General features: G+C 44.3%; 1 pseudogene; it reads left to right on the top strand.

Moving 5' to 3' along the window:
- Positions 1-2,059: 2,059 nt before the first annotated feature.
- On the top strand, positions 2,060-2,176 carry LOC124790391 (annotated as a pseudogene).
- The last annotated feature ends 6,683 nt before the right edge of the window (positions 2,177-8,859 follow it).

Below are 8,859 nucleotides of genomic sequence, written 5' to 3'. Positions count from 1 at the left end.
TCATTCATAAAAATGAAGACATGACAGAATGCACCCCTAGTAGTCGTACATCGAGAAGCATACAGTGTCACAATAACGCTGACCAGTGAGTGTATAGTGTTTACTACCTAGATCACCAAAACGATCATCTTCGACAGTATTTATGGAAGCATTCTGTGTACCCACCACTGGCCACAGAAGTGTACGTCCAGTATTGTAGAACATGATCTTTTTTGGTGGTATGGGTTTTATGGTGTGGGGCGGTGTGGTGTTCTATGAGCATACTCACTTCCAAATCCCTGAAAACTGTACACTGTTCGGCCCACGTTATTATGACACTGTACTGCTCCCCACTGTACTGCTCCCCTGATTTCATTTTTATGGATGACATTGAACAGCGCAAGTGGAGCAGCTCTTGGAACTGTAGGACATTACGGCGACTAGACTGGCCTGCCCGTTCCCCGACTTAAACTCCGTCCAGAACTTGTGGGATGCGTTGGGGAAACGTTCTGCAGCACGTCCTTATGTACCAACGATGGTCCAGCATTTGTCAACAGCGCTGGTAGATGACTGGAACACCGTACCACAAGATCTCCTTACTAAACTTAGGTAGCCAGCATGATATAAAGTTGTGGAGTATGCATCAGCATCCGTGGCGACAACACTCCTTTTTAAAAGCCATGTCGCGCCTTTTGAAAGTGCAGTGTGAGCCGTGGGTGGCTCGTGTTCGGGCCATCTCTTATTTAACATCCTGTTTTTGCCGTACTGCCACCTCGTTATGTTAGTTACAATTACTTGTCTCACCGAGTTGCTGCTTTGCCTGCCCGTGAGCGGCAGCAGCAGCGCTTAACGATACAAGCCGTGCCGTATTATCTTTACTGGACTCCTATTACTTCCCGGTCGTCGTGTGTCGACTAGTCGGTTGGAACGAGCCAGCAGTTAGTTCGGACCTGGCAGTGTTTTAGGTGGCACGCGGCACAAGTTCAGTCGGGGCGCGGCAGCAGTGAGGTCCGGGCCGCCATGACTCACCCAGCGGTTGCTGATACACATGATTGGATTGGGGACGGCTTTGATTGGTCGTCGGTCGGTCGTCTTGTCGGACGACGTCTATTTGGCTGGCGATCGCTTATGGGTTCGCTGTGTGTGCCATCTCGTGATTCGACCCTGTTATTGTACAGTGACTGCCGTTAGCATTGTCTAGTTCTCGTGCAAGTGTTTGTGAAACTGTGTGTAGTTTGTGTGATTTTGACTGACAAGTTATTTTAAATGTTGTCGGCGTACTGGCTCTGGGGAGTCGGTCGGTTGGCGTGGAGCAGTGAGGAATTCTCGACGGGGCATAGTTTGGCCGGGGCCCATTGGCGGTCTCTACGCGGTGTCGGAGAGTGTGGCGCTGTTCCCATTGCTACGAGGTCCGTGGCTCACCGACCACGGTCACGAAAGTTGAGTTTTGATTTAACCTACCAGCAAGTGAAGACTGTTCACGTTGTGTCGTTTGGAGTTCGTTGTCGGCTGTTGGGATATTCCCGCGAGCAACAACGTGGTTTTCAAGTTGGAAAATTCTATCCACCCTCCAGTGGAGTTCCACTGTATTTGGTTTGAATTGAACTGCACCAGCGGAATCTTCTGCCTTGTGGCCATTAACGTTCCGGTTACCTGGCCTGGCCGTTGACGTAAATTTCAGGCAGTGTAGCTTCCTCATCGTGTTGTTGCTATCCAGCACGGTGTGTAGTTTGACAGCTCCGTGTATGATTGGTTGTGAGCGCCAATATCTTCTACGTTGTTCCGTTGAACTCCCTGTAGTACCCCGGTCGGGTGAAGTGGAAGTTATCGTGTAGGTGGGTCCGCTGAGTGTCGGTCGGTTGGGTTGTCGTCGGATCGTGAATGTTTGGCCCGACTGCCTGTCTCGCCTCAGAGAGCGTTTCTGTTTGAATTACAGACCGACCCTCGAACATCTTGGCGCCCTTGTAGAGACTGCGTTATTTTTTTAAAATTTGTTCTTATTGTTGCTACTTGTATGGCTTCTAGCCATTTTTGTGTTTTAAATTAGAGTTGTTTTCTCCTAAGGCCTTTGGCATTTTAAGGCAACGGCCTTGCCACAGTGGACACACCGGTTCCCATGAGATCACCGAAGTTAAGCGCTGTCGGGTGTGGCCGGCACTTGGATGGGTGACCATCCAGCTGCCATGCGCTGTTGCCATTTTTCGGGGTGCACTCAGCCTTGTGATGCCAATTGAGGAGCTACTCGACCGAATAGTAGCGGCTCCGGTCAAAGAAAACCATCATAACGACAGGGAGAATGATGTGCTGACCACACGCCCCTCCTTTCCGCATCCTCTACTGAGGACGACACGGCGGTCGGATGGTCCCGATGGGCCATTTGTGGCCTGAAGACGGAGTGCTTTTTGGCATTTTAAAAAATATTTTGAATTTTTAAATCTTTGGCCTTCAGCGGATTTGAATTTAACTTGTTTACTTCGACCAAACTATAGAACTGCTTTAAAATAAGGCTTGCCTTTTAAATTTCTGATTATGTTTGCGCTTTAAGTTATTGGCCTTCAGCCGTTTTTTAATTAAAGGGGCTTTCAGCCGGTAATTAAGTCCCAATGATTAAAGCTGTCTGTTTAAAAAATATTCTTTTTGGCTCTTGTAATGTTTGCTCAAATAACAAAGTTGTATGTTCGAGTGCAACTGATTGCCCCTTATTTTGGCCCCTTTCCACAATTTATACTATCTGTCCTGTACTGCAGGATTAGCAGGGCGTCTCACAGGGGTCCATCACAAACTGCGGTGGCTTCCGTGTAACTATTCTCTTTCAATAAAAGTGTCATTTCTGTTCGTCTTATGGTATATTTCATTCAACTATACTATAGTATGTATGATCAGTATCATCGAGGTAGCTTACTTGGCAGTAACACATCATGCGAAAGTTACTTTTTTCCTTAAGTTTTGACGCTAGTGTATAACTACAGACACCTACATCAATTGCCAACCCTCTGAAGGTCTTTGTTGTCTCTGTACAGTTTTTGGCGTTGCACTTCTAATATTAAGGGTGTCCCGGATGTATTTCGACAAACTTTGAAGGGTTTGTTTTGAGGGTTTCTTGAGGAACAAATCGAGGATAGAGACCCATAGGGAAGTTTGTTCTCATCAAATGGTTCAAATGGCTCTGAGCACTATGGGACTCAACTGCTGAGGTCATTAGTCCCCTAGAACTTAGAACTAGTTAAACCTAACTTACCTGAGGACATCACAAACAACCATGCCAGAGACAGGATTCGAACCTGCGACCGTAGCGGTCTTGCGGTTCCAGACTGCAGCGCCTTTAACCGCACGGCCACTTCGGCCTGCTGTTCTCATCAGAATCGACAGCAAACCAGCAGCGGCAATGATAGTTCAGGTACAAATGTTGATGTTGCAAGCTGAAGATGAAGAGATAGAGAAAGTACATGAGGATATTGAAAGGGTAATACTGTACGTAAAGGGAGACGAAAGAGAAAGGAGAAAGACTAATTGAGCTCTGCCATAAATTTCAGCTAATAATAGCGAATACTCCATTTAAGAATCTCAAGAGGAGGAGGTATTCTTGGAAAAGTCCAAGAAACATTGAAAGATATCCCTTAGATTACAACATGGTCAGACAGAGACTCCAAAATCGGATACCATATTGCAAGGTGTACCCAGGAGCAGATTCAGGCTCAGATAACAAGTCCTTAGTAATGAAGAGTAGGCTGAAGTTTTAGGGATTAGTCAGGAAGAATCAATACGCAATACTAATGAATCAAAAGATACGCTTGAAGTTCTTTAAAAGTTCTTCAACGCTTTAAATACTGCAATAAAGAATAGCTCAACAGGCAGTACAGTTGACGAAGAATGGACATCTCTAAGCAGCGCAATCACAGAAGCTCGAAAGAAAACTTAAGTACAAAGAAGATAAATGGGAATAAACCATCGTTAACTTAAGAAATACTTCAGTTGATCCATGAAAGAAGTACAAAAATGTGCAGGCAAATTCAGGAATACAGAAATACAATTCGCTGAGGAATTAAGTAAACAGGAAGTGCAGGGAAGATAATACGAAATTTCTCCGTGAAAAACGTGACGAAACCGGAAAAGAAATGATTGTTCGAATGACTGACTCAGCATATAGAAAAGTCAAAACAACCTTCGGTGAAACTAAAATCAAAGGTGGTAACATTAAAACTGCAACGGGAATTCCACTATTAAATGCAGAGGAGAGAACAGATAAGTGGAAAGAGTACACTGAAGATCTCTATGACTGGGAAGATATATCTGATGTGATAGAAGAAGGTTCAAATGGTTCAAATGGCTCTGAGCACTATGGGACTCAACTGCTGTGGTCATTAGTCCCCTAGAACTTAGAACTACTTAAACCTAACTAACCTAAGGACATCACACACACCCATGCCCGAGGCAGGATTCGAACCTGCGACCGTAGCAGCAGCGCGGCTCCGGACTGGAGCACCTAGAACATCACGGCCACCGCGGCCGGCGATAGAAGAAGGAATATTAGGCGTTTACAAGAGATATGGGATACAGTATTAGAATCAGAATTTAAAAGAGCTTTGAAAGAGAATCAGATAACGCAGAAGGGATAGATAACATCCCATCAATATTTCTAAATTCATTGGGAACAGTTGCAATAAAACGACTATTCACGTTGGTGTGTAGAATGTAGGAATCTGGCGAAATACCATCTGACTTTCGGAACAGTATTATCCACAGAATTTCGAAGACTACAAGAGCAGACAAGTGCGAGAATTATCGCACAATCAACTTAACAGCTTATGATTTCAAGTTTGGCTCTGAGCATTATGGGACTCAACTGCTGAGGTCATTAGTCCCCTAGAACTCAGAACTAGTTAAACCTAACGAACCTAAGGACACCACAAACATCAATGCCCGAGGCAGGATTCGACCCTGCGACCGTAGCGGTCTTGCGGTTCCAGACTGCAGCGCCTTTAACCGCACGGCCACTTCGGCTGGCTTTCAAGTTTCTGACAAGAATAATGGAAAAGAAAATTGAAGATGTGTTAGACGACGAACAGTTCGGTTGTAGGAAAGCTAAAGGCGCCAGAGGCAGTTACGACGTTGCGGTTGATAATGGAAGCAACACTGAAGAAAAAAGTAGAGACGTTCATAGGATTTGTCAGCTAGGAAATAGCATTCCAAAGTGTAAAATGGAGCAAAATGCTCTAAAGTCTGAGGAAACTAGGGGTAAGATGTAAGGAGAGACGGATCATGTACAACAAGTACAAGAGCTAGAGAGAATAATAATAGTGAAACACAAAGAAGGCTGTGCTCGGATTAAAAAGTGTGTAAGAAAGGGATGTAGTCTTTCGCCGCCTTCTGTTCAATCTATACATCGAAGAAGGAAAATTGAAAAGTGGAATTAAAATTCAGGGTGAAAGATATCAGTGATCAGTCTAATTGAGACATGGGACACACGCTCAAAGATACTTCAACTCAATAAAAACAAGGCAATAATTACCAATGAAATACAAACTCTAGCTTGTAATTTCCAACAGATTTTATTTAACAATGACAACAGGGAACTGCTGTTACCCCAAAATGATATACATAATTTCCCTAGAATTTGAAACATTACGAACAGACAAAATGCCTACAGGCATCAAAGCCCACCCCAAACAACAAATCATTTTAAAACCCTCTTTACATAAATCTTAAGAACGATACAAACAATAAATCGTTTACTGAGGAAAACTTCCACAGAAGCTGGACACCTTTTAAGATACAACAGCAGAAACAACTCACGATTTCTCTTTCTGAATAAGTTAGGAAAAACCTAGTACAATGAAAGGCATCTCTCAGGTATTACAAAATTTCAGTCACTAGTAATATCATAGGTGCGCGGAAACTACAAAACAGATCGAACCTGAATGAAAGCTGAAAGGAACGGTAAAGAAAAAAAGACGAAGGCCTCGGCGTCACCAGAAACGAATAATAAAATTGTTGTTGTTGTTGTTGTGGTCTTCAGTCCTGAGACTGGTTTGATGCAGCTCTCCATGCTACTCTATCCTGTGCAAGCTTTTTCATCTCCCAGTACCTACTGCAACCTACATCCTTCTGAATCTGCTTAGTGTATTCATCTCTTGGTCTCCCTCTATGATTTTTACCCTCCACGCTGCCCTCCAATACTAAATTGGTGATCCCTTGATGCCTCAGAACATGTCCTACCAACCGATCCCTTCTTCTGGTCAAGTTGTGCCACAAACTTCTCTTCTCCCCAATCCTATTCAATACTTCCTCATTAGTTATGTGATCTACCCATCTAATCTTCAGCATTCTTCTGTAGCACCACATTTCGAAAGCTTCTATTCTCTTCTTGTCCAAACCATTTATCGTCCATGTTTCACTTCCATACATGGCTACACTCCATACGAATACTTTCAGAAATGACTTCCTGACACTTAAATCAATACTGGATGTTAACAAATTTCTCTTCTTCAGAAACGCTTTCCTTGCCATTGCCAGCCTACATTTTATATCCTCTCTACTTCGAGCATTATCAGTTATTTTGCTCCCCAAATAGCAAAACTCCTTTACTACTTTAAGTGCCTCATTTCCTAATCTAATTCCCTCAGCATCACCCGACTTAATTAGGCTACATTCCATTATCCTTCTTTTGCTTTTGTTGATGTTCATCTTATATCCTCCTTTCAAGACACTGTCCATTCCATTCAACTGCTCTTCCAAGTCCTTTGCTGTCTCGGACAGAATTACAATGTCATCGGCCAACCTCAAAGTTTTTATTTCTTCTCCATGAATTTTAATACCTACTCCGAATTTTTCTTTTGTTTCCTTTACTGCTTGCTCAATATACAGATTGAACAACATTGGGGAGAGGCTACAACCCTGTCTTACTACCTTCCCAACCACTGCTTCCCTTTCATGTCCCTCGACTCTTAAAACTGCCATCTGGTTTCTGTACAAATTGTAAATAGCCTTTCGCTCCCTGTATTTTACCCTGCCACCTTTAGAATTTGAAAGAGAGTATTCCAGTCAACCTTGTCAAAAGCTTTCTCTAAGTCTACAAATGCTAGAAACGTAGGTTTGCCTTTCCAATACTCAACTTAATTTCGCCGAAAAACTGGAGTCTACTGATAAACACAGCGACCGCAATATCCGTTACAATTCAAACTGGCCGCCGCCAAGCCCTCGTCCCCCAGTTGAATGACCAGCTACAACGGACGACGCGCACCGCTGATTATACCACTGAAACAACAACATAAAACCAAACAGCATCTGGGCAGTATCCAGAGCAACACAAATTACAAAACAAAAATACGGCCACAAGAGACCCTCAAGCCACTCAAAGACTTTAAATATCTGCACTTCTTTGTCATTCATAATATTTGGAGGCAGGCTTATTACTGCCAGAGCAGGAAGTGATAGAAAGATATATAAGAAGCTGGTCATAGGACTAAATTACGCACTCGTAACATAATCCCAGAGCAGATTAATTAATTTATATACACTACTGGCCATTAAAATTGCTACACCAAGAAGAAATGCAGATCATAAACGGGTATTCATTGGACATATCTATTATATTAGAACTGACATGTGATTACATTTTCAAGCAATTTGGGTGCATAGATCCTGAGAAGTCAGTACCCAGAACAACCACCTCTGGACGTAATAACGGCCTTGATACGCCTGGGCATTGAGTCAAACAGAGCTTGCAATGGCATGTACAGGTACAGTTGCCCTTGCAGCTTCAACACGATACCACAGTTCATCAAGAGTAGTGACAGGCGTATTGTGACGAGCCAGTTGCTCGGCCACCTTTGACCAGACGTTATCAATTGGTGAGAGATCTGGAGAATGTGCTGGCCAGGGCAGCAGTCGAACATTTCCTGTATCCAGAAAGGCCCGTACAGGACCTGCAACATGCGGTCGTGCATTATCCTTATGAAATGTAGGGTTTCGCAGGGATCGAATGAAGGGTAGAGCCACGGGTCGTAACACATCTGAAATGCAACGGCCACTGTTGAAAGTGCCGTCAATGTGAACAAGAGGTGACCGACACGTGTAACCAATGGCACCCCACACCATCACGCCGGGTGATACGACAGTATGGCGATGACGAATACACGCTTCCAATGTGCGTTCACCGCGATGTCGCCAAACACGGATTCGACCATCATGATGCTGTAAACAGAACCTGATTTCATCCGAAATATGACGTTTTGCCATTCGTGCACCCAGGTTCGTCTTTGAGTACACCATCACAGGCGCTCCTGCCTGATGCAGCGTCATGGGTAACCGCAGCCTTGATCTCCGAGCTGCTGCAAGCGTCGTCGAACTGTTCGTGCAGATGGTTGTTGTCTTGAAAACGTCCCTATCTGTTGACTCAGGGACCGAGACGTGGCTCCACGATCCGTTACATCCATGCGGATAAGATGCCTGTCATCTCGACTGCTAGTGATGCAAGGCCGTTGGGATCCAGCACGGCGTTCCGTATTACCCTCCTGAACCCACCGATTCCATATTCTGCTAACAGTCATTGGATCTCGACCAACGCGAGCAACAATGTCGCGATACGGTCAACCGCAGTTGTGATAGGCTACAATCCGACCTTTATCAAAGTCGCAAATACGATGGTAGGCATTTCTCCTCCTTACGCGAGGCATCGCAACAACATTTCACCAGGCAACGCCTGTCAACTGCTGCTTATGTATGAGACATTGGTTGGAAACTTTCCTCATGTCAGCACGCTGTAGGTGTCGCCACCGGCGCCATCCTTGTGTGAAAGCTCTGAAAAAGCTAATCATTTGAATATCACAGCATCTTCTTCTTGTCGGTTAAATTTCGCGTGTGTAGCACGTCATCTTCGTG

This window comes from Schistocerca piceifrons, chromosome 3, assembly GCF_021461385.2.
Source record: "Schistocerca piceifrons isolate TAMUIC-IGC-003096 chromosome 3, iqSchPice1.1, whole genome shotgun sequence".
Classification (NCBI taxonomy): Eukaryota; Metazoa; Arthropoda; class Insecta; order Orthoptera; family Acrididae; genus Schistocerca; species Schistocerca piceifrons.
The sequence above is the reverse complement of the archived record's forward strand: the minus strand, read 5'-3'. Positions and strand labels throughout refer to the sequence as shown.